The sequence below is a fragment of the Capricornis sumatraensis genome, chromosome 17, assembly GCF_032405125.1.
Source record: "Capricornis sumatraensis isolate serow.1 chromosome 17, serow.2, whole genome shotgun sequence".
NCBI lineage: Eukaryota > Metazoa > Chordata > Mammalia > Artiodactyla > Bovidae > Capricornis > Capricornis sumatraensis.
Window position 1 is genome coordinate 39,974,305 of NC_091085.1, and position 27,137 is coordinate 40,001,441.

Genomic DNA, 27,137 nt, shown 5'->3' on the forward strand with positions numbered 1-27,137 from the left:
GCCAGGCTCCTCTGTCCAGTGGAATTCTCCAGGCAAGAATACTGGAATGGATTACCATTCCCTTCTCCAGGGGATTTTCCTGATCTAGGGATGGAAGCCAGGCCTCCCACATTATAGCAGATTCTTTATTGCCGAGCCATAAAATTCATAAGAAAGGGATAAAACTGTCACCTTTAAAACTCTTAAAGACAATTAAGGGAAATAACTTTTTGTCAAAAATGTGTGCTTATATTTTTCTGAATTAGAAAAAAAGAAAAAGAGCATCAAATATCCTCTACCCAGTCACAGGCAGGTCTGGCAAACCACTGAACAGAGCCATACAGACTAAGCTTACCATCTCCCAGAGAATACCAACAGCATGTACACTGTCTCCAGACATCCCAATCCAGGGGCCGTAAGTAACTGAGTTTGAATGACTAGCTCCTTTCCCAAATTCACTAATCAGAATAGTTCATTCTTCTTTCCCTGGTTCTATTTCTAATAATATGGCAGACTACATATCTAGAAAAAAATAGTACTTTATGGAGGAGCTAAAATGATATATCTGAAAATATGACCAAATTGATGATAGGTGATAGAAATATGTAGAGGCCAAAAAAACTACAATAAATCTCATATCTGATTGTAGATTGTCATTACCTTGTAACCTATGACAAAGCCTTTTTTCCTCTCTGGAGGATAATAATCTAAATTGAGACCTCAAAGAATTGCCACACATTAATGTTCAAATAATATAACCTAGAAGAAAAAAATCACAAAATACACAAGGATACAAGTCACCAATACTGAAGTCATTAAAACCAACAAAACGATGGATATTGACAAACTGACTCTAAAGTTTATTTGGAGAGTAAAGGACCTAAAGTAGCCAATAAAATATTAAAAGAAAAGATCAAAATTGGCAGATGACAATATCCAACTTTAAGAGTTAGTATAATTAAGACAGTGTGGTATTAGCAAAAGAATAAAAAAATAAGTCAATGGAGCAGATTACAGAGTCCAGAAGTAGACCCACATAAATAGAGTGAATCGGTATTTGATAAAGGAGCAAAGACCTTACAAAGGCAATACAATGGGGCAAAATAGTCTTTTCAACAAATGGTGCTGAAAAAATAGGACATTCACCTGCAAAAGAATGAATTGAGACAGAACGTCCACTCTTCACAAAATTTGACTCAAAACGAATCATAGACCCTAAATATAAAATGCAAGACTATAAAATGAGAAGATAACATACGAAAAGTCCTGTATGATTTGGGGTATGGAAATGACTTTTTAGATAAAACACCAAAGTCTAGATCTATGAAAGAAATAATTGGTAAGATGGAATTCATTGAAATTTTAAACTTCTGCATTCTGCAAAAGCAAATGACTAGAGAATGAGGAGACAAGCCACAGATTTGGAGAAAAAAATTATAAGACCTATCTAATAAAGGACTGTTATCCAAAATATAAAAAGAAACTCTTAAAACCCAACAGTAAGAGCACAATCAAACTGATTAAAATACAGGCCACCTTACCAAAGAAGTTTTATAGAAGTAAAATAAGCATTTGAAAAGATTCGATCCCTAGAAAATCTTCTATTTAAGAGTAGAAAAGGAATAGGGACAGTGCAGTATCTTTAAACCATCCATTTCTGTAATTTTTATGAGAAAGAAGATGGAAATTTTTTCAAGAGGGATCCAGAGTTTTACACATTTGCAATATCATCACTTGAAAAATCTCATAAATTACTTAGAAATATGTTAGGATCATTCCTAAAACAACTTAAACTCTACACAGATGTGTAAGGAAAAAGGAAACACATTTTGTAGAACTTCAGTATAGAATCACATAGAACCCCTTGTACTGAGTCAGTTCCATTGTATAGAAATTTCTACTACCTGGATTCAAACTCAGTTGAATATTTACAGGTCAGACGCTGCCTTACTTTTACAGCTGGAAACATAAGTTGTTCATTTTTAAACTCTATTAAATCGGTAGCACCTGTCTCTGATATTTTTATTCTTTAGTTTGTAACAGTTCTCTGTTGCAGATGAGCGCTATTTTGATGCTCTTCACAAACTTAAAACATGGCTCTCTTACAAGTAGGGCATTCTTGGAAAGCTACTTACTTTGTTCAAAATCAAATTTCCATAGATCTAATGGCATAGTCTATAAATCATTTTATATCCATACATTAAAATCATCACAGATGACCTAACTATATCTATGATGTATGCATATTGCAATATATGCCTAGATTCTTAAACAATTCACTTTCAAAAAACTGTTCAAAACTTACTTTGTTTATATTTGTCCACTCACCTTAAAATTTTATAAGGGATTCAAAATATATCAATATAATTTGGGGGGTTGATCTTTTTTATTTTAATTAAATGATGGGTAAATAATGATTTCTATGGCTCATATTTGAAATGACAAAGTCAAGTCCATATTCAAAACTCTAGGGAGAACTCTCTTCTAAGATAATTCTGCATGGTTTAACCCTTTATATCAAATAGTTTTCATTTAGTTGACATCTAAGGGCAGCTATTGGATTAAGCAGTGATATTGTACAAACTGAATGATTCACAGTTGAGAGACATAGGTAATATCATTCAGAGATGGCTTCAGTTTTAAAAAAAAATTGGTATTATCTGACTGGTCTGAAATGACTGAACAAATACTTATTTTTCTGCTCCCTTAGATAAGGTCATCATTAAAATGAGTTAGGTTTACAGGAAAAATCTATCCCTTATTTGCTAAGATCCCACTTTAATGATAATTTAAAAGTTAAGAGAAAGAAGACCATCAACTTAAGATCAGAAAGGATGTGATATCTCACTGTAGTTTTGCTTTGCATTTCTCAAATAATATGTTAGGCATCTTTCCATATGCCTCTTGGCCATCTGTATGTCTTCTTTAGAAAAAAAAAAATGTCTGTTTAGGTCTTCCACTCATTTTTTGATTGGGCTGTTTGTTGTTTTCATATTGAGTTGCATGAACTATTTGTATATTTTGGAGAGTAATCAAATATCATATATTAATGCATATATGGGGGGTCTAGAAAAATGGTACCACTGAACCTATCTGAAACGCAGGAATAGAGATGCAGGTGTACAGAATGGACATGTGGACAAAGTAATGAGAAGGGAAGGATAGGATGAACTGGGAGATTAGGATTGGCATATATATATATTCAGTTCAGTTCAGTTCAGTTCAGTTGCTCAGTCAAGTTCGACTCTTTGAAACCCCATGAACTGCAGCACGCCAGGCCTGCCTGTCCATCACCAACTCCTGGAGTCTACCCAAACCCATGTCCATTGAGCCAGTGATGCCATCCAACCATCTCATCCTCTGTCATCCCCTTCTCCTCCTGCCCTCAATCTTTCCCAGCATCAGGGTCTTTTCAAATGAGTCAGCTCTTTGCATCAGGTGGCCAAAGTATTGGAGTTTCAGCTTCAACATCAGTCCTTCCAATGAACACCCAGGACTGATCTCCTCTATGATGGACTAGTTGGATTTCCTTGCAGCCCAAGGGACTCTCAAAAGTCTTCTCCAACACCACAGTTCAAAGGCATCAATTCTTCAGTACTCAGCTTTCTTTATATTTCAACTCTCACATCCATACACGACCACTGGAAAAACCATAGCCTTGACTAGATGAACCTTTGTTGGCACAGTGAAGTCTTTGCTTTTCAATATGCTGTCTAGGTTGGTCATAACTTTCCTTCCAAGGAGTAAGCATCTTTTAATTTCATGGCTGTAATCATCATCTGCAGTGATTTTGGAGCCCAGAAAAATAAAATCAGCAACTGTTTCCACTGTTTCCCCATCAAGTGATGGGACCAGATGCTATGATCTTTGTTTTCTGAATGTTGAGCTTTAAGCCAACTTTTTCACTCTCCTCTTTCACTTTCATCAAGAGGCTCTTTAGTTCTTCTTCATTTTCTGCCATAAGGGTGGTGTCATCTGCATATCTGAGGTTACTGACATTTCTCCAAGCAAACTTGATTCCAGCTTATGCTTCCTCCAGCCCAGCTTTTCTCATGATATATTCTGCATATAAGTTAAATAAGCAGGGTGACAATATACAGGCTTGACGTACTCCTTTTCCTATTTGGAACCAGTCTGTTGTTTCATGCCCAGTTCTAGCTGTTGCTTCCTGACCTGCATACAGATATCTCAAGAGGCAGGTCAGACAAAAGACAGCCTCTTAAATAAATGGTGCTGGGAAAACTGGACAGCTACATGTAAAAGAATGAAATTAGAACACTTCCTAACACCATACACAAAGAAAAACTGAAAATGGATTAAAGACCTAAATGTAAGACCAGAAACTATAAAACTCTTAGAAGAAATCATAGGCAGAACACTGGATGACATAAATCAAAGCAAGATCCTCTATGATCCACCTCCTAGAGTAATGGAAACAAAAATAAAAATAAACAAGTAGGACCTCATTAAATTTAAAAGCACAGCAAAGGAAACTATAAGCATGGTGAAAAGAAAACCCTCAGAATGGGAGAAAATAATAGCAAATGAAACAACTGACAAAGGATTAATTTCCAAAATATACAAGCAGCTCATCCAACTTAATGACAGAAAAACCAACAACCCAATCAAAAAGTGAGAAAAGACCTAAACAGACATCTCTCTAAAGAAGACATGCTGCTGCTAAGTAGCTTCAGTCATGTCCGACTCTGTGCGATCCCATAGACGGCAGCCCACCAGGCTCCCCCGTCCCTGGGATTCTCCAGGCAACAACACTGGAGGGGGTTGCCATTTCCTTCTCCAATGCATGAAAGGGAAAAGTGAAAGGGAAGTTGCTCAGTCGTTTCCAACCCTCAGAGACCCCATGGACTGCGGCCTTCCAGGCTCCTCAGTCCATGGGATTTTCCAGGCCAAGAGTACTGGAGTGGGGTGCCATTGCCTTCTCCAAAGAAGACATACAGATGGCTAAAAAACACATGAAAAGATGCTCAACATTGCTCATCATTAGAGAAATGCAAATCAAAACTACAGAGATACCACCTTACACCTGTCAGAATGGCTGTCATAAAAAAGTCTACAAACAACAAATGCTGAAGAGGGTGTGGAGAAAAGGGAATGATCTTCCACTGTTGGTGGAAATGTAAATTGATACAGCCACTATGGAAGACAGTATGGAGATTCCTTAAAAGACTAGAAATAAAACCACCATATAACTCAGCAATCCACTCCTAATCATATACCCTGAGGAAACCAAAATTGAAAAAGACATTTGTATCCCATTGTTCATTGCAGCACTATTTACAATAGCTAGAACATGGAAGCAACCTAGATGTCTATCATGATGAGGTGGATGAACCTAGAACCTATTATACAGAGCGAAGTGAGTCAGAAACAAAAAGATAAATATTGTATTCTAACATATATATTGGAGAAGGCAATGGCACCCCACTCCAGCACCCTTGCCTGGAAAATCCCATGAGTGGAGGAGCCTGGTGGGCTACAGTCCCTGGGGTCACGAAGAGTCAGACAGGACTAAGCAACTTCCCTTTCACTTTCCACGTTCATGCATTGGAGAAGGAAATGGCAACTCCCTCCAGTGTTGTTGCCTGGAGAATCCCAGGGACGGGGGAGCCTGGTGGGCTGCCATCTATGGGGTCACACAGAGTCAGACATGTCTGAACCGGCTTAGAAGCAGCAACACATATATATGGAATCTAGAAAAATGATACTGAAGCAATAATTATAGGGCAGCAGTGGAAAAACAGATATAGAGAATAGACTTATGGACATGGAGATAGGGGAGGAGAGGGTAAGATGTATGGAAAGGGTAACATGGAAACTTAACGTACAGTTCAGTTCAGTTTGGTCTCTTAGTCTAGTCTGACTCTTTGAGACCCCATGGACTGCAGCACGCCTGGCCTCCCTGTCCATCACCAACTCCTGTAGTTCACCCAAACTCATGTTCATTGAGTCAGGGAAGCCATCCAACCATCTTATCCTCTGTCTTCCCCTTCTCCTCCCCCCTTCAATCTTTCCCAGTATCAGGGTTTTCCCAAAAGTCAGTTCTTCGCATGAGGTGGCCAAAGGATTGGAGTTTCAGCTTCAACATCAGTCCTTTCAATAAACACTCAGGACTGATCTCATTTAGGATGGACTGATTGGATCTCCTCGCAGTCCAAGGGACTCTCAAAAGTCTTCTCCAACACCACAGTTCAAAAGCATCAATTCTTTGGTGCTCAGCTTTCCTTATAGTCCAAATCTCATATCCATATATGACCACTGGAAAAACCATAGCCTTGACTAGATGGATATTTGTTGGCAGAGTTATGTTTCTGCTTTTTAATATGCTGTCTGGGTTGGTCATATCTTTCCTTCCATGGAGTGTCTTTTAATTTCACGGCTGCAATCACCATCTGCAGTGATTTTGGAGCCCCCCAAAATAAGGTCTGCCACTGTTTCCACTATTTCCCCATCTATTTCCATGAAGCGATGTGACCAGATACAATGATCTTAGTTTTCTGAATGTTGAGCTTCAAGCCAACTTTTTCACTCTCCTCTTTCACTTTCATCAAGGGGCTCTTTAGTTCTTCTTCACTTTCTGCCATAAGGGTGGTATCGTCTGCATATCTGAGGTTATTGGTATTTTCCCTGGCAATCTGGATTCGAGCTTGTGCTTCATCCAGCCCAGCGTTTCTCATGATGTACTCTGCATATAAGTTAAATAAGCAGAGTGACAATATACAGCCTTCATATATTCCTTTTCTGATTTGAAACCAGTCTGTGGTTCCATGTCCAGTTCTAAGTGTTGCTTCCTGACCTGCATACAGATTTCTCAAGAGGCAGGTCAGGTGATCTGGTATTCCCATGTGTTTCAAAATTTTCCACAGTTTGTTGTGATCCACATAGTCAAAGGCTTTGGCATAGTCAATAAAGCAGAAATAAATGTTTTTTCTGGAACTCTCTTGCATTTTTGATGATCCAGCGGATGTTGGCAATTTGATTTCTGGTTCCTCTGCCTTTTCTAAATCCAGCTTAATCATCTGGAAGTTCACGGTTCACGTATTGCTGAAGCCTGGCTTGGAGAATTTTGAGCAATACTCTGCTAGAGTGTGAGATGAGTGCAATTGTGTGGTAGTTTGAACATTCTTTGCCTTTGCCTTTCTTTGGGATTGGAATGGAAATTGATCTTTTCCAGTCCTGTGGCCACTGCTGAGTTTTCCAAATTTGCTGACATATTGAGTGCAACACTTTCACAGCATCATCTTTTAGGATTTGAAATAACTCAACTGGAATTCTATCATCTCCACTAGGTTTGTTCAGTGATGCTTTCTAAGGCCCACTTGACTTCACATTCCAGGATGCCTGGCTCTAGGTGAGTGGTCATACCAGCGTGATTACCTGGGTCGTGAAGACCTTTTTTGTAGAATTCTTCTGTGTATTCTTGCCACTTCTTCTAATATCTTCTGTTTTTGTTAGGTCCATACCATTTCTGCCCTTTATTGAGCCCATTGTTGCATGAAATGTTCCCTTGGTATTGCTAATTTTCTTGAAGAGATCTCTAATCTTTCCTGTTCTATTATTTTCCTCTATTTCTTTGCACTGATCATTGAGGAAGGCTTCTTATCTCTCCTTGCTATTCTTTGGAACTCTGCATTCAAATGGGTATATTTTTCCTTATCTCCTTTGCTTTTCACTTCTCGTCTTTTCACAGCTATTTGTAAGGCCTCCTCAGACAGCCATTTTGCTTTTTTGCATTTCTTTTTCTTGGGAATAGCCTTGCTTCCTGTCTCCTGTACAATGTCATGAACCTCTGTCCATAGCTCATCAGGCACTCTGTCTATCAGATCTAGTCCCTTAAATCTATTTCTCACTTCCACTGAATAGTCATAAGGGATTTGATTTAGGTCATGCCTGAATGGTCTAGTGGTTTTCTCCACTTTCTTCAATTTCAGTCTGAATTTCGCAATAAGCAGCTTATGGTCTGAGTCACAGCCAGCTCCCAGTCTTGTTTTTGCTGACTGTATAGAGCTTCTCCATCTTTGGCTGCAAAGAATATAATCAGCATGATTTCGTTATTGACCATCTGGTGATGTCCATGTATAAAGTTTTCTCTTGTGTTGTTGGAAGAGGGTGTTTGCTATGACCAGTGTGTTCTCTTGGCAGAACTCTATTATCCTTTGCTCTGCTTCATTCTGTACTCTAAGGCCAAATTTGCCTGTTACTCCAGTGTTTCTTGACTCCCTACTTTTGCATTCCAGTCCCCTATAATGAAAAGGACATCTTTTTTGGGTGTTAGTTCTACCAGGTATAAAATAGATATCTAGTAGGAACCTGGTGTATAGCTCAGGGAACTTAGCTTGGTGCTCTGTGATGACCTAGAGGGGTGGAATGGGGCACGGGGTGGCCCAGGAGGGAGGTCCAAGAGGGAGGGGATATACATATACATATAGCTGATTCACTTTGTTGTATGGCAGAAATTAACATAACATTGTAAAGCAATTATACTCTAATCAAATTTTTTTAAAAAGGATCTAGTTTTAAAAAAAAAGGTCAGAAAGGAGTACACTGGTACAAGTTAATAAAAATCAAAAGTATTAAACATATTGGGATATTATTATTCAATTTAAAAAATTATAAAAGTTCTCACTTTTATTTGAGGCATAGTATTTTTATTCTAACTTGCTTTCCTAATTTTAATAGAAATGGAGATACAAAAAATTTAACTTTATAATAAGGAAAATTAAAATAGAAAAGATATAGAAGGTTAAAACGGAAAGTTAAATATATTTGATAAAATTTCTGGGAAAAAAGAATAGAGGAAAGCCAGAGGAAAAATGTTTTTCAAAAAAAATAATAATAGAAAATAGTTCCAGGAACTGATGAGGAACAGAAGACTTTAAACTGAAAAGCTCCACAAAATGCTGAGCAAGATAAATTTTAAACACAAGCACATCATTATCCAAAACACATCATTATGGAATTTCAGTAATAAAAAAAGTCTTCCCAATTAAAGAATAAAAATAACACATTTCAAATTTATCAGCAAAAGAGAACACTAAAATGTAGCTGAATAAGTCTTTAACGTCTTGAGGAAAAATTACTTTGAACTTAAGTTTGCCTCTTATTGTATATTTCGCAAAAAAAATAAAAAAGTGTTTTTGAAAATGCAAATCAGACCATGCCACTTTCTGTCTAGATTTCTCTGGTAGTTTCACAGCTCACACAGAATGAATACCAAATGTTTCCTGACCCATAAGTCCCTGGATTCTATGGCCCTTGGTTCCTTTACTACTAAGGCTACTAGACTACTTCCCTTCTTTAGTCCCATTGAAGTTCTCACAGCTCCCTAGCAAGCTTGCTCCTGATTAAAGGTCTTCATTGTTAGAGTTCCCTCAGCTTAAAATTCTTTTCCCAAATATTCAAATTAGCAGCTATCTCACGTACTTCTTACCTCTGCCCAAACCTTCCCTTCTTAGAATGCCTTTCCTAACTGCACAATGAAAGAACCAAGCCTCTGTCTCATTCGTTCTCACTCACCCAACTTTGTTCTTTACATTTCCTTTACCTGATAAACTACAAATCTGTTTACTCTCTCTTCTTTCTAGAATCTAAAATCAAATCAGCAAGAAATGTGCCATTTTGACCACTGGCTGTATTCTAAGCATCTAAATACTATGAAGCAAGGGTATGACCAATGTTCCTTAAGAGAATGAATGACTGGACAAAAGGACTTTCAATAAGGGTGGATAATGGCTCTGCCTTTGAACAGTCCAGGATGAGAGGTTGTGACTCCCTTCTCCCTTACTCCCAGCTTCTCCTAAGCTCACCTAAACCATGCTATGTAGCTTTAATATCTACAAGTTTTGCTTTTAGGGTGGTACAAATGAAGTGGGGATAGCCTTAGATCTACTATCCTTGTAGAAGATGAGCAAAGAGGAATTCTCTGCAGCTGTGTGAAAGCACCAACTTGCCTGAGTGAATCTATTGCTTGATTCCAATAATGGGATTGTGAATGCTGATGGCTGGTCCTCCAATTCCTCCTATTTGTCTTTTGCAAACCCCGCTTTTCCTATCGCAACTTCTGCTCAATTCTAGAATCATTGTCAGGCTCTACAGTATGGCTCTGTCCTACAATCTCAGGTGACTGAATATATAATTTATAGCTTCAAAAGCCTAATAAATTGTCTAGGCTTTTCTGTAGGGATAGATTGATACACACACACATACACACACACACACAATCTGGCATATACTGTGTATTCAATAAATGAATATCTTGTGACTAATGAATGAGGGCTCTAATTCTTATCTTCTCTCTCTGAGACCTTGAATTTGGAGTTTCCAACCTTCCTGATATCAGGGGGAAGAATATGGTACATTCTTTAGGCTTTAGGATCTTTCACTCACATATTGTTGCCCAAAGCAAGTCATGTGGCTGTGTGCAATTTCAAGTTAGTATAATTCTACCATTAACCAGTAAATGAACTGAAATATTAACATTCATTCTAATTTCTTCCATACAAGCCTAAAAAACAATAAATTAAACTGGAAGATAGTGATGGTCCCCCAAAGAAATGTCTGCAAGAAGAAGAACACAATGCTGTTCAAGAAATAAGCAGAATGAGAAAGAACATGGATCATATTAGGAATATAATGAAAAGAGCATATGTATTTATCTGAGTAAGAAAAAACAAAGGCAATAGAAAATAGAGAAAAGTTTTAAAAAAATAAGCAAAAATCCATATTTGAATATGAATCAAATTAAATAGGGTTTTGAATAATTGGTTGGGTATAAAAAAGAAATATTATCCCATGAGTGGTACCAAATTTGATTCATGAGAACACCTAAGAAGAAAATATAAGCATAACTTTCTACTTTGCAATGCAATGAGCCAAATTTTTGTGGTCAAGATAGTGTAAAAATTCTAAAAAATTAAGATGACATAGCTTATTGGTTTTCAACTTTTTAACTTATTCTATAGGTTTAAGCACCTAAGATTATTTTTGGAATATAGAACTAAATAGAAATGTTATCAAGCTAGCAATATAAAATTTCATGTAACTTGAACAAATGGTGGAAAGAGAACGTAGGGAGGAAAAATGTAAAAAAATATAAGGGTGCCAATATCTTAATGTATTGCTTTGAGCATCAGTTATTTGTGATGGAACAGGGAATCAAGTTTTCAGTAACTATTTAAACTTAGAAAAGAAACAATAGAAGAACTAGAATAGTAAAATAACTATTAAATGAGAAAGGTATTAGAGAATATTGATGTTGGATAAGTAAACTAAATCCTCATTTATAAAAGAAGACCGCAGTAAAATTTTCTAAATTTTATAAAGATATAGTAGTGAAGATGTACTTGGGAGACAGGTAACTGCAAGAAAACCAAATGCTGACATGTGTTAAAATATTGCTCCTGAGGAGAAGGGTGGAAGTGAGAATAAATATGGAAAATGAATTCTTGATTTCCATTATAAACCCTCCTGTAACATGTAGTTTAACGTTGGCTTGTATTTCTTCCTGAGCTTGCCTGATGGCTCAGATGTTAAAGAAAAGTGAAAGTGAAAGTCACTCGGTCTTGCCCAACTCTTAGCGACCCCAGGGACTATACAGTCCATAGAATTCTCCACACCAGAATACTAGAGTGGGTACTCATTTCCTTCTCCAGAGGATCTTCCCAACCCAGGGATAGAACCCAGGTCTCCAGGATTGCAGGCAGATCTTTTACCAGCTGAGCAACAAGGGAAGCCCCGGAGAGTAAAGATACTGCCTCCAATGCAGGAAAACTGGATTCTATCCCTGGTTTGGGAAGATCCCCTGGAGGAGGAATTGGCTACCCATTTCAGTATTCTTGCCTGGAGAATTATGAACACAAGAGCCTGGCGGGCTACAGTCCATGAGGTTGCAAAGAGTCAGACACAACTGAGCAACTAACACTTTCACTTTATATTTCTTCTATAAAATACTTTCTAAAACACCATACAATGCATATATTAATGGGATATAAAGCCCTTTAAGTATTACAGACAGAAAGTTGATTGGCTTGTTCACATAATAAGCCACAAGTCAGGTAATTTTAAAGCATGGCAACCAAAATGCTACACGGAGAGAGCAGGTGGGATGGCATGTTTCTTGAGGATAATTGACACCTGCTAAGTCGCTTCAGTCGTGTCCGACTCTGTGCAACCCCATAGACGGCAGCCCACCAGGCTCCCCGTCCCTGGGATTCTCCAGGCAAGAACACTGGAGAGGGTTGCCATTTCCTTTTCCAATGCATGAAAGTGAAAAGTCAGAGTGAAGTTGCTCAGTCATGCCTGAGTCTTAGCGACCCCATGGACTGCAGCCTACCAGGCTCCTCCGTCCATGGGATTTTCCAGGCAAGAGTACTGTAGTCGGGTGCCATTGCCTTCTCCCAATTGACACTAAGAAGTTAAATTGTGAGGAAGAAGGAGATTGCTGTTAGACTCAACCCATAGCTTTGTGTTGGGCAGTCTTTGGTAAGACCAGTTTTTGTGGGAAATATGCAATTACCCCTTAAATTGTGTGAAGTATGAGGTTAATATTTATATGAATAAATGCCAGAAAAGCTGAGTGTTTTTTATCAGGGTGTCATGTATTGTATTGTTCTGCAAATCTTTGAGACTGATTAATCCAATGAAATAGAAATGAAAAAAAAAAAAAAAAAACAGATGAAGGAGACATTTTTAAAGTACAATCTTAGAAAGATATGAAAATTAGGAAATGTAAAATACCAACAAAGACTTTTCCCAGTAGTCATGTATGGATGTGAAAGTTGGACTATAAAGAAAGCTGAGCACCAAAGAATTGATGCTTTTGGACTGTGGTGTTGGAAAAGACTCTTGAGAGTCCCTTGGACTGCAAGGAGATCCATCCAGTCCATTATAAAGGAAATCAGTCCTGAATATTCATTGGAAGGACTGATGCTGAAGCTGAAACTCCAGTACTTTGGCCACCTGATGGGAAGAACTGACTCACTGGAAAAGACCCTGATGTTGGGAAAGATTGCTGGAGGAGAAGGGGCCAACAGAGGGTGAGATGGTTGTATGGCATCACTGACGCAATGGACTTGAGTTTGAGTAGGCGTTGGGAGTTGGTGATGGACAGTTAAGCCTGGCGTTCTGCATTCAACGGAGTTGCAAAGAGTTAGACACGACTGAGTGAACTGAACTGAAAAAGGCAGCTCTCAGACTCTACCTGGCACTTGGAGTACTTTTTTAAAGAGCCATTGAACAGTACATATTTTTGTTTTTTGGCACACTTTGATGGAACCTGTGCCCCCTGCATTCAAAGTGCAGAGGCTTAACCACTGGACCACCAGAGAAGACCTTCGAGCACATTTATTAGCAATGCAATTCTTTCATCCTTACCAATATTCTTCAGTTGGGTCTAATGCCTTGCAAGAAGAATTTTCTTAGATGGTAGAGTACTGTTCATTGACAAGTATGACAATGTTAGACAACGTCATAATTTTGCCACTACAAGCAACTATTTATGATAAATTTTGAAAATAACAATAAAGATATTGTTTATCTTAATCAGTTCAGTTCAGTCGCTCAGTCGTGTCCTACTCTTTGTGACCCCATGAATCGCAGCACGCCAGGCCTCCCTGTCCATCACCATCTCCCGGAGTTCACTCAGAGTCACGTCCATCGAGTCCGTGATGCCATCCAGCCATCTCATCCTCTGTCGAACCCTTCTCCTCCTGCCCCCAATCCCTCCCAGCATCAGAGTCTTTTCCAATGAGTCAACTCTTTGCATGAGGTGGCCAAAGTACTGGAGCTTCAGCTTTAGCATCATTCCTTCCAAAGAAATCCCAGGGTTGATCTCCTTCAGAATGGACTGGTTGGATCTCCTTGCAGTCTAAGGGACTCTCAAGAGTCTTCTCCAACACCACAGTTCAAAAGCATCAATTCTTCGGTGCTCAGCCTTCTTCACAGTCCAACTCTCACATCCATACATGACCACAGGAAAAACCATAGCCTTGACGAGACAGACCTTAGTCGGTAAAGTAATGTCTCTGTTTTTGAATATGCTATCTAGGTTGGTCATAACTTTTCTTCCAAGGAGTAAGCATCTTTTAATTTCATGATTGCAGTCATCATCTTCAGTGATCTTGGAGCCCCCCAAAATAAAGTCTGACACTGTTTCTACTGTTTCCCCATCTATTTCCCATGAAGTGATGGGACCAGATGCCATGATCTTCGTTTTCTGAATGTTGAGCGTTTATCTTAGTAGTGTCATTTTAATAGAAACAATAATCCCATATCTTGAAATGAAATTGCAGATGCTTTAGAAATTATGATGTATTTTTGAAATGATTGCCTCAATTAGTTCTTGTTTTACATGTGTAATTCATCAAGATTGAATTTTTTTAAATTATCTGCTTTTTTCAATAGCAATAATTTTGTATTGGCACTTGGAAGCAGCATTTATGTGAGTCTGAGAATTCTCTGGAGGTTCCTTAGCATGGAGTATATGAATTATAAATTTATCTTTTCACTTAAAAATTGTTTTTTTCCTCCTAGAAGACCATGCTTTGGATAATCTCTTAGTGCTCTTACAACTCTGTGTCCTCCTCTTGAAATATCTAAGGAATCCATATTCATGTACAGAGTCCTGACAATTTCCCATTGGTCAGGAATTCTCAGATGAGCAACAATTTCCACAAGCAACTCGTTGCTCAAGGAAGCCTCTAGTGTGTAATAACTTTGTACCATCTCTTGTTAATGCTCTATTCCCTATTTTAACCACAATTTCTCTTGGGAATGACATTTTACTTAGTGATGTTAACTGAATGCCTCATCAGTGCAATGCAATAATCATATGGGAGAGAGCAATAAAAGAAAATATTTCCTCATCCTTAAGGAGATTATATGAGGGATTCATACAAGATACATGACACATGGTTTACTTGATGTCTTAAGAGGATGCTATAGCAATTCAAGAAGGAATGGAACTTCCTACATTTGAATTAAGGTGCTTGTAAAATGTTAAATTAGTTCTTGTCCCTTTTGGGACTATTGCCTCCATTCAAGTATTTCCCAAACTAAAATGTTCATTAAAATCGCTTACAGAAGATTTTTAGCTTAGAGATTTCCAGGTCTCACCTCCAGAGATTTTTATTTGGTAGTTTCCCAGGCAATTGTGATAACTGCTAGAGATAATGTGAACATTAATAGAAAAACTTGTTTGACCAGAAGTAAAAAATAACTCTGCAAAGTTCAACATATTCAGTTTTGTACAGAAGCAAGTCCTCATATTTACATACCTAAACATGTCAAAATAAAATTTCTGTATCTTCTCTCATTAATTACTTTAAATGATATTTTAAAAATCAGTTTTTCCACCTTGGTTATCTTGTTACTTTCTACTGTTTTTTATCATGTTATTGTGACTTTATAGAAAAATTCCTCTCCAAGAATGTCCAATGGACTGACATCGGGAAGTATTAAACCATATATTTTTATTTATAGACATAGAAAAGTGGAAGCTTTGTATCACCTATGACATAATTAACAAGAGAAAATCTATTCCAAATTCAGTTCCAGTTACAATAAAATGGAAAGCCTATAATTCTCTAACTCTCAACAACCCAGCGCAGATACAGAGGAACAAAGGGACAGAAGACAAGAAAAGTATAGAAAAAGAGAAGGGAAAAAGTAGTATTGCTACAAGATTATTATGGATTGCTAAAAGATGATTATAGATTGCTAAAAAAAAAAGTAGTGAAGTGAATTTCTACTCAAAAAAAGGAGCATTTATTTCACACTATGTGTTAATAGCTCCAATTTTAAATGGTATAAAAGGAAGTCCTTACAGTGCCCACGGGTGCTGAAATTAAGATTTTTCCACACGGGTAGTTGCTTGTATCATTAAATAGTGACCACTTTCTCAAACCCTCTGGTTTAATTTTTTTTCCCTAACATGGTCGAACTAGCTCAGCAGATACATTTTGGAAGCAGATTTTGTGTCCTTTAAAAGCTCTTCTTTAGGATCATGACATGGTATTAATAAATTTCATCTTGGTTTCCTCTTTAAACATAGACCTTTGAACTAAGCATGTATGTGTGCAAAAATAATTGTAGAAGGCACAGTCAGCCTTATTAAAGCCTTATTAAGTTAGCAGTGTGCAGGTGATTAAGGTCAAGGACATTTTTATTCTTTATCCTTCATGGATTGATAACTTTGTAAGATATCATAAGATGAATATCTGAAAAATTAAATATCACTAGAGACATGAAATGCAAACTCAAATTATTTATTATGTGATTCCCAGCAGACATAAAAAAATGCTCAAAGTACTATAAAAGTTTCTAACCACTTACTTTTAAAGTCTGTACTTGTCTGTGGGTTATTTTCTGTCATTAATACTGTAATTGTTAAAAAGACTTTCAATTAAATGCTCATGTATTGTTATCTGTGTACCATTCTTCCAAGCAAAATCAAATGCCATCACTCTCATATACCACTCAATCCAAAAGCAGCTTCTTCTCTTATCTAAGGGCTCTATATCCTTGCTTTTGTACTTCCATTTCCTGATATAAGCAACTTTCCTATTGGAAGCAAACATTAATTCATGATTGAGGTTCAAGCAGAAAAAGGCCTTTTCCATTCCCAGTTAAGTTAAAATATACCCTGGTGCTAGTCCTTGTCTAACACTGCTAAGCTTCCTTGTTTGGGTACACACATTTGCAAACTCAGAAACTCTTCCAGTTTGATGATGTCATGCCCAATATCAGAAAGCTATGGCTAAATGAGTGAAAGGAGGGGTAAAAGAGAAAGAAGAATAAACTTTAAGGGAGAGCATAATACTAAAAATATTTGAAAGATGACTACATGAAACTATTTTGAACTTGAGATCTTTTCTTTATATATTTAACATCATTCTCTCCCTGAATTGCTATATGCATTTATGTGTGCCCTGCTCAGTACGATTTCTCAAAATCCTTAGTTTTTAAAGCATTTTATTCCTGCTATACCTAATTAAGGGCTTCCAAAGTGGCGCTAGTGGTAAAGAACTCTCCTCCCAATATGTGTGTGTATGTTAGTCGTTCAGTCTCGTCTCAGTCTTTGAGACTCCATGGATTATACCCTGCCAGACTCCTCTGTCTATGGAATTCTCCAGGCAAGAATACTGAAGTGTATAGCCATTCTCTTCTTCAGGGGATCTTCCCAACCAAGGAATCAAACCGGGATCTCCCACATTGCAGGCAGATTCTTTACCGTCTGAGCCACCAATGCAGCAGACATAAGAGACAGGAGTCCTCTTGGACAGAGGAGCTTGGTGGGCTAGTCCAAAGGATTACAAAAACCTTATCATTATTAAACACAGGGCATTCATATGCAAAAAACATTTCTCTTTCTTCCACCTGGTAGCTTAGGCAGCCCTTTTAGGTGAGCCGCTCTTGGAGCAAGCACATGCCTGCCTAAGCTCTCCTAGATGCTGAGCTGGGCTGCACATTGCCACCAGCCTTCTCTGATGACATTGATGGCAGTGGTTGCCTTTCTGGACCCAGCCTGGTCACAGTAAAAAGGAGGGTGTGATTACAGTAGGAATTGTCACACACGTGTAATTCGATCGGGATTTGGCGTGTCTCCACCCCCTACTGGAAATCAGTGCACAGGCTCTCTGTCAGCCTTCTGGATCTCTGACTCCACTGGGGCCAAGAGTGTTTATAGCCACTCTTGGATGGACTTGGCAGCTGCAGAACTCAGCACCAAGCTGTGAAATGTGTGCGGCCAGCAGCAACTGTGCCTGTCTGGCTTTGAGATGGACATTTCCCCCCCAGATTTTCTCTTGCTCTGTAAGTGTTTTCATTTTATTTTATTTTTTGCATGTTGGAAAGAGAAAGACAGACTAGAGGGAAATGAACAACGGAGGTGCTCCATCTGCCACAAAATCTTGAGCACAGGAAGCATTGTATAAAAATGTATTCCTTTCTCCCTTAGCCATGTTGAGTCATAACATTTTGTGATAAATCATTTTATTTCTTTAGATTCACTTTCCTGGCCTCTCTTTGCTCTTTCCTTGTTAAATGGAAATATGCTCCTCAGTTATATGGCTTTTTTACTAGTTGTTTATTTTTACCCTTAAAGTTGGCAGACTTTACACATATACTTGGGCCTCCCAGGCGGCTCTAGTGGTAAAGAACCTACTTGCCAATGCAGGAGACATAAGAGGTGCAGATTCGATCTCTTGGTTGGGAATCCCCTGGAAGAGGGCATGGATCCCCTGGAAGAGGGCATGGCAATCCATGTTAGTATTCTTGCCTGGAGAATCCCATGGACAGAGGAACCTGGTGGGCTACAGTCCATGGAGTCACAAAGAGTTGGACACAACTGAAGTGACCTAGCATACACACATGTATACTCATCCTAATGCTTCTAGATTTAAACACAAAAGAAAAAAAGTCGTGCTAATTTTTAAGGCCGTGTCTACTACTTTTCCAAATAACATGGTTGAGTCTCAACCTATCCATTGGACCAGTATTCCCAGTATCATGCCTCCCTCTAAGAAACAGCTGGAGCAGCAGAAGACAGGAGACCCCAGAAATAAGTAAAATAGTCCCCACCCGTCCTATCTTGCTCTCCCCAACCATTCATCAATGTGTATGGCCAACTCTCACCACCCAAATCGCCAGACTATTTTATGACATGCTTTCATTTTTGCTTTCAAATTGCTGCTAATATATTTTAACTTTGACCTCTCTAACTCAAATCCACTCTCAAAGGACAGAAGATCAATTCCTATTATCTTTACGATGTCTATTCATAAGAGCCTATTCATGCTTAATGCCAGCTTATGAACTGGTCGTCTAATGACATCTTCTCAGAATGTTCTTTATGATATAATATTGATCTTCCTTAAGTATTGAATTACTGGATCATTGGCTCATGATCCAAAAGCATTTTTAGTTTTAATTTTGATCAGAGGTAGAATATACAATAAAAAGAATCGGGCTCTGGGATCATTGATTCTTCATCAACTCATATGGTACAGAATCTCACATGAGTTTCTTATCTGCTCTCAAACTCCTTCACTCAGCTATAAAAGATGACTACTATTTCTTACAACATTGGATCCAAAAATAAGTTGGTGATGGAGGTTGCAAGTTCCACCAAATTCCATGCAATATTTGTTACTCAGGGTCATTCTATTCCTAAAGTCTTAATCATTGGTGGAGGTTGCAGTGCAGTGCTCCACGCATTGGTGGAGCCTCCACATGGACAACCTAATTCTGAGTTACGAGAGCAGAGTCTCTTGAGCTTGGATCATGTATACACTCCTGCACACCTGTTTATCCATTGCCACAGTATTATCTGTGCCATGACAGTGGTTGATCTTGCTTTTCCTTTTCTTCCCATCAGGATCCTGCCTGACTCATAGATGAAGAGCTGTAAGAAGCCTGATTACAGTGCAGGAAGCATTCTACTGTGGGAGCATGAATGAGGACGTCTTCAACAAACATCCAGAGCCAAAAGGACAGTGTGCTTCCCGGAGGAAGATTCTCCTTAAAGCTATTTAGTTTGTACTGCAAAGTGGTCCTGATTAAAATAGGCCCAAATAAATCAAGCTAGACAGCACCTTTAGATCTGGCCTTTTGAAATAAAGCATTTGCATGATGCTATATGGAATCATGACATTTTATACCATCAAAGAGGAACTCAGCCTTCCTTTTACGTTCAGCATAAAAATACAGACACAATAGATTGTGTCTAGGGTATAATAAAGTCCTTCTTGAAAAATTACTTCAAATATAAAAGTCTGATTACTTGAATTTGTACATATAATTTCTGTGATCATACTGAATTATTACATAATAAAAATTCTTTTAAGAAAGTTTAGCATTATAATTAGCATGTATTAAGCATTTCCTATGTGCTAAGCTCCAAATCCTTTGCAGGCTGCAGTCCGTGGCGTCACAACAAGTCAGACACAACTAAGCATGCACGCCCTCCAACAGGCTACCTAAGTCCTGGTATATCAGTTCCTCCATCTCAGAAAGTGGATGACAACACTGATGCTGTGCTGTGCTTAGTCGCTCAGTCGTGTCCAACTCTTTGCAACCCCAAGGACTGTAGCCCTCCAGACTCCTCTGTCCATGGGATTCTCCAGGCAAGAATACTGGAGGGCTTATATCCTCCAGGGAATCTTCAAACCCAGACACCAAACTGGGGTCTCCTGCATTGCAGGCAGATTATTTACCAGCTGAGCTACCAGGGAAGTCCCAACAAACAATGATAGTTTCTATCTCAAGAGCTTACTTTGTGAATTAAAAGAGAAAATATAAGAAAAACTTCTTAAACTCTGCCTGCCATTTAGCTGATTACACTTTGCCTATTCTTATATCACAAAATCCTCTGGGCCAAGAAGAAACAAGCTGAAAAGAAGCAGGCTTTTTAAATTACTCCTCCCAAAGTCTCCCTAGGTTCCAAAAAGTATAGATAAATAACTTGCTTCAAAACTCAGCTTAAGTACATGGACTGCAGTAGGCAAATTCTCCCAATACCAAGCCTCTTTTGAAAGCTGTCTCTTGCAAGTCCTGCCCCCAGAATGACCCGGCATCTTGAGTATGTGAACACTCTGCCTTAAGGAAAATTATCTCTAGATATTGCACTCCTGGTGAGCTTGACTCCCCTCCATCAACACATTTCTGATTCTGTATAGCTAAGGGAGAAAATATGACATCTTTTAAGAAGTGAATTTAGCTGGGAGAAAAGAAAAAAAAAAAAAAAAAAAAAAAACCTTTGGATAGTTCAATGGTTGCATATGGGCCAAACAATGCTTTCTCATATTATCTTTGTCTGAAATTGAAATCACTTTTGCTAGCAATTGTAGAAAGAGGTAAAAATACTGTCATTGACATTGATGCTTTGAAAGGCTCATCTATTCTTTGTTGAGTAAAGCTATCTTTATCTTCAAAGACAAGCTAAAGGGGCTTTTCTGTTTTCTATATGGTATTTCATCATATATCATCATCTTCTCATGCCTTCCTCAAAAGGCAAACTTTCATTCCTGCAAATGGCCTAACATTCTAGGAAGAAAATGATTTCTTCAGAAATAACTTTGTATCTTACAAAAATGTGGCACTATATTATAATTCATATCAATTAGCCTCATTCTACAAAAGTATATGTCTAGGAGTAGATAACATATATATCTAATATATTTAATAGAATAAAAAAAAATATTTGGGTGTAGTGACCCACACAACCAGTTAGTGACCAGATGTATGGAAATGTATGTTGTGAGAATTATGCAAATAAATTACACAAAATAATTAAATTATTGATACTCTTTCATGTATTTCTATCAGGAGGTTGTAGTGTAACAGGAATCAGAAACCAATGACAGTAAGATAGACAGACCCATGACTTCTGGGTGGCAGAACAAAGCATTTGCCTTGACAACAAATCAGTGAGAAGTAAAACAAAAAATGACTGAGATTTACTAAGATGGATTACAGCTAAGATGTTACAAGAAAATTTGGAGATTTACATGACAAGCCCCCTAAGAAGTTAGCTGTTTATTGAAAGACCTGGAATACGTAAGTGGTGGCTTAGAGGTGATTTAGAGACCTATAATCATAAGGGCAGCTGGAGCTTAGGATCACTAGTGATGACATGGCTCAGACTACTTCCAGCATCTACTTGTGCATGGCATGGTCCAAAGGTCATGGACTGCATTCCTTTTCCTTGATTATGTGTTGCCCTTTGTTCACAACTGCCTTATCATTGAAAAGGGAGAAGGCTCTTTGTTCTTAAAAATTTACTAGAGACACATTTTCTCTTCAACAGTCTATGTTGATAAAAAGATGACCTCATAGAGTTTGTAGTAGGGTCACATCTGTCAGAAGCACCTCTGTGACGTGTGACGTTGATGTTCTACTTGCTCATCAAGTCTCATGGGTCAAGAAAGAAAATCTAACGGGAAGTCCTAAAATTAGAGGCTGTGCCCCTGGTGAGTCTGTCTACAGATATGCCATCCAATTGAAAAGTGCTCTGTGTAAATATAGAGCATATCTCATAAGATATGAATTGATATGCTATGCTGTGTGTAGTCATGTCCGACTCTCTGTGATTCCATGGACTGTAGGGCCCCTCTGTCCATGCGATTCTCCCAGAAAGAATACTGGAGTGTGTTTCCATTCCCTTCTCCAGGGTATCTTCCCAACCTAGGGATCGAACCTGTGTTTCTTGCATCTCTCTCATCAGCAAGTAGATTCTTTATCACTGTGATACCTGAGAAGTCCTATGAATTGATAAATCTATTTAAAATTCAATGTTAAAATTTCAAATAAAAAAAAAGTACAAGGAACTGTATGTGGCTGTACAGGATCAAAAATTTAGTAGAAAAGAAAGTATTAGTGCCTGTATATCAAATTATTATAAAATGATTTCTCCTTAGGATTTCATTTTCTTTTTTCTGGCTCTAGTAGAAACTTGTCTTTAATTCTTTGGCCATCGGAATCAGACATCATCAATATAAAAATATTTCTTTTTATAGATGCTCAGAACTGAAAGAAACATATATACACATATATTTTCTTAACAGTCCTCATATAGAATACTTTTCTTAAATCATTTCTATCTATTCCTAAAATAGAAACAGGCTCTAAACTAGTTATGTCTAAACAGATATGGAAGCATAAAGAATGTTAACTCTTCTCAGGCATTTTATCTAAGAATGTAAGATACAAAAACAGTTTAAAAAAAAAAAAACCCAACAACAAACAGTGAGCAATAAATCCTTAAAACAGCTAAAAATTTACTTAGATCAAAAAAAGCCACTAAAAATTCAGAAAGGAAAGCAGGATATTTGAATTTATATCTCTTAGTCAATTTAAAATAATGCATATTCTTCTTGAAAATTAACTCTAGCTATTTTTCTAATACTTTTGGGAAATATTTTTTATCGTTAAATATTCTTATTCATTGAATCAGTCAATGATTTCAATGTGGGAGGTAATTCCCACATGCTTCAGAAAAGTGCATATACCTGGATCTGTGTGTGTCCTTGATGTGGGATAAAAAGAGAATGAGAAGTCCAGGCCTACCAGAATCCCACTTAATGTGTGGAGGCCATCCACTTATTATTTAGGAAGTAGCTATTTTCCCTGGCTCCACATAGTCAAAACCTGTTATTCTTGGGATTATTTTGATCCTCAAAAGACATGAAATACTTTTAGAATGTGTAATAATATCAATAAAATACTTATGCTACAATAATTATGTTATTTAGCAGAAATTGCGCTACAGCTACAAGTGATAGACTCAGTGCATGCCTATATTTTAGATAGAAGTGATGATAGGATACATATAGGCATAAAGCATATTTTTTTAAAATGTGAGAAGACATTTCAAAATGACTAATTGAGAGGTGCTATTTTACTCTGTAGTAAAAGTCATGAATTTTACGCATAGCACTGCTATGAGTGCTATGAGGATCCAAGGAGGACCAGACTTTTAATTCATCAGGCAGTACACAGGATTAGATATGGCTTTCCAAATGAAACTCAAATCCTTCACAAAACATTCTTGGTTTCAGATATCACTAGAAACCACCACACTGTAGGAAGGGTCACTGAGAGGTCTCCTGAGGTTCACAGACCTTTAAGCAAACTCAAGATGATTTTTTTCCAAGAATAAATGCCAAGTTTTCAGCTAGCCCTAGTTAAGTTTCATGAGAACTTTACTGGCATGCCGAACCTGGACCAGTTAACAACTCTGAGGAAACACTGGGCAAAACTCAGAAGTTCCAGCTGAAGTCCTGCTATTCTTCAGGTCTCAAATTGTAAATATCATGGAGCTGGTTCGGTGGTAGTTATAGTAACCAGAAAATTGTCATCCAAAGTGCGTTTTTTTTCATTTTGTGTGTAACTGATGGCATCTTGGTCAACATTTTCAAGACATCATTAAACATTATCTTCCCCCAAGTATGTCACTGTATAAACCAGTTAAACATACTACATGCTCATTTACCATTTCAAAATGTATCTCTCCCTGATACCATAACCACAAATACTCTAGACTGAGGGGGCGGACTCCATAGTCCCAGCTGGGTTCAGGCAGTCTGCACAAATGCAGACAAATTTTTTTTGAGTTCAGCCCCCTCAGCAGGCGGAGGGTCTGGGGTCATGTGAGTCTGTCTGCACACCCTTTACCCTTAAAGTGGTAGGGGTATCCATCTCTCACCAGTCATCCACTTTTATGTCTGCTGAAATCCTTAGTAAGGAAAATAAATACTGATGTAGCTACTTAGGGATGCAGCAAGATATCTCTTCTTTTCAATAACAAGAAAGAATGACTTTCCAAACTGCATAGTTTCTCCTTGATATTTGGATGACCCATCAACAAATACAGCCAAGTAAACCATGGTATTTAACCTTTTCCAAGCACTCTTATCCTTTGTCTTTTTAGGATAAAAATTAAAGTAGTATGGTAAAAAGAATATTAAGATGAAAAAGTAATCTTTCAGAGGCCCATTCTGAGTGTGGGTTATATTTTCAGAAGACATGTTCTTCTGTTCTAAAAATTATTTTTTAGTCCCAAAATATTATTGGAGAGGTAGTAAAAATATGATCTCACTAGCCACAAGTTTAATAATTATTTGAAACTTTTAAAATCATAGAAATGTCAGACTATAAAATGTATTGCAGAATAATAGAGCCCAAAGAACTCTGCTTTCAAAAATTTCTATCTGAACCACATTTAGAGAGGAGAACATGGAAGATTCTCTGTGTCTACTTGAACTGAGGTCTCCTGACCCAGTACAAACACTTTCTACCATACCACATGAACTACGTTTACTCCTTATCAGAAGCAAAATGCAAAGGGTGGAAATTACATCATCCACATGACTTAGTGAGTGGCTCACTTTTAGTGTGAATGCCTTTATGTTAGTACATGTATATATATATATATACATGCATATATATATACATGCAATATATATATACATACATATATACACACACACACACACATATATATACACACACATATATATACATATATATATACACACATATATATATACATATATATATACACACACATATATTTATACACACATGAGTGTGTATTTATATTTATATAAATACATATATATACATATATATATACACACACATATATATATACACACATGAGTGTGTATTTATATTTATATAAAAATACACAGTTTACCCTTGAATAATACAGGTTTAACTGCATGGGTTCACTTATATACAAAATTTTTTCAATAAATACTGTATCTATATTTTCATTTTATAGATCTTTAAGTTAACTAAGTGAGGAGAAAAGTTTGTGTTGAATTTGAGATCTCAATATGTGGAGTCAAAAAGAACTAGGATTTGAGTCTTGATCCATCCACACTATCTCAACTTGCTGTCCTTGGGTGAGTCATTTGTCAATTCCTTTGTTTTTGAGGCACAGGCAGTGTGCATATTTTTACCTGAGTAGGGGGTGTTGGTGTCCCTGTGTGCATGTGTGCTAAGTCACTTTCAATCATGCCCAACTCTCTGTGACCCTATGGACTATAGCCCACCAGGCTCTTCTGTCCATGGGATTCTCCAGGCAAAAATATGGAAATGGGCTGCTATGCCCTCCTCCAGGGGATTGTCCCAACCCAGGGATCGAACCCTCATCTCTTAGTCTCCTGAACTAGCAGCAGGGTTCTTTATCACTAGTGCCACCTGGGAAGTCTATTGGTATCCCTAACTACTCCAGATTGTTTAAGAGTCAACTGTACTTATATATTTTATATCAATTATAAATTGTATATGTCTATATTTCTCTCTTTGACATTTAAAATGAAACAAAAATTATATTTTCATGTTAACTCTAATGTCTAATGAACAACCCCTGTACTCGCAGTTGTAGATCCAGGTTTCCATAGGTGACACAAACAGAGATGGAACCAATTCAAGTCTTGTCTTACTCTAAATGTCCTGTTCTGTTTAACAGCATACTACTTAATAACCACATATCATGTCTGATCAAGTAGCTACTAGTTTAGGTACTCTGCACCAGGTTTACAGCAAAAGAATCACAAAAATATTACAATAAGTGCTCTGTAAACTTCAGTAAAATTTTACTAAAGGATAAGCATTGTTGTAAGACACTAATATTAGCCACCTAAGTTCTTTGTTGGAGGTAAAATTGTAACTGAAATGGATTATTAGCAAGACTGTGTCTGAAATAAATGTAGAAATATTCAGCCGTTACATACATATGCCCTAATGAGAACACCAAATATCTTTACTCAGCAGTTTATTTAGGAAAATGATCTGTTTTTTCATTCAGTCAGTTCAGTCACTCAGTCGTGTCCAACTCTTTGCGACCCCATAGACTGCAGCATTCCAGGCCTCCCTGTCCATCACCAACTACTAGAGTTTACTCAAATTCATGTCCATTGAGTTGATGATGATATCCAACCATCTCATCCTCTGTCATGCCCTTCTCCTCACACCTTCAATCTTTCCTAGCATCAGAGTCTTTTCAAATGAGTCAGTTCTTTGCCATCAGGTAGCCAAAGTATTGGAGTTGCAGCTTTAGCATCAGTCCTTCCAATGAACACTCAGGACTGATTTCCTATAGGTTGTATTGGTTGGATGTCCTTGCAGTCCAAGGGACTCTCAAGAGTCTTCTTCAACACCATAGCTTAACAGCATCCATTCTTTGGAACTCAGCTTCCTTTATAGTCCAACTCTCACATCCATACATGACTACTGGAAAAAGCATAGCTTTGACTGGATGGACCTTTGTTGGCAAAGTAATGTCTCTGCTTTTTAATATGCTATCTAGGTTGGTCATAACTTTCCTTCCAAGGAGTAAGCATCTTTTAATTTCATGGCTGCAGTCACCATCTGTGGTGATTTTGGAGCCCACCCAAAAGATAAAGACTCTTACTGTCTCCGCATCTATTTGCAATGAAGTGATGGGACAGGATGATCTTAGTTTTTTGAATGCTGAGTTTTACTCATTGACTAAAGCCTTTTTCACTCTCCACTTTCACTTTCAAGAGGCTCTTTAGTTCTTCGCTTTCTGCCATAACAGTGGTGTCATCTACATATCTGAGGTTATTGATATTTCTCCCGGTAATCTTCATTCCAGTTTATGTTTTCATCTAGTC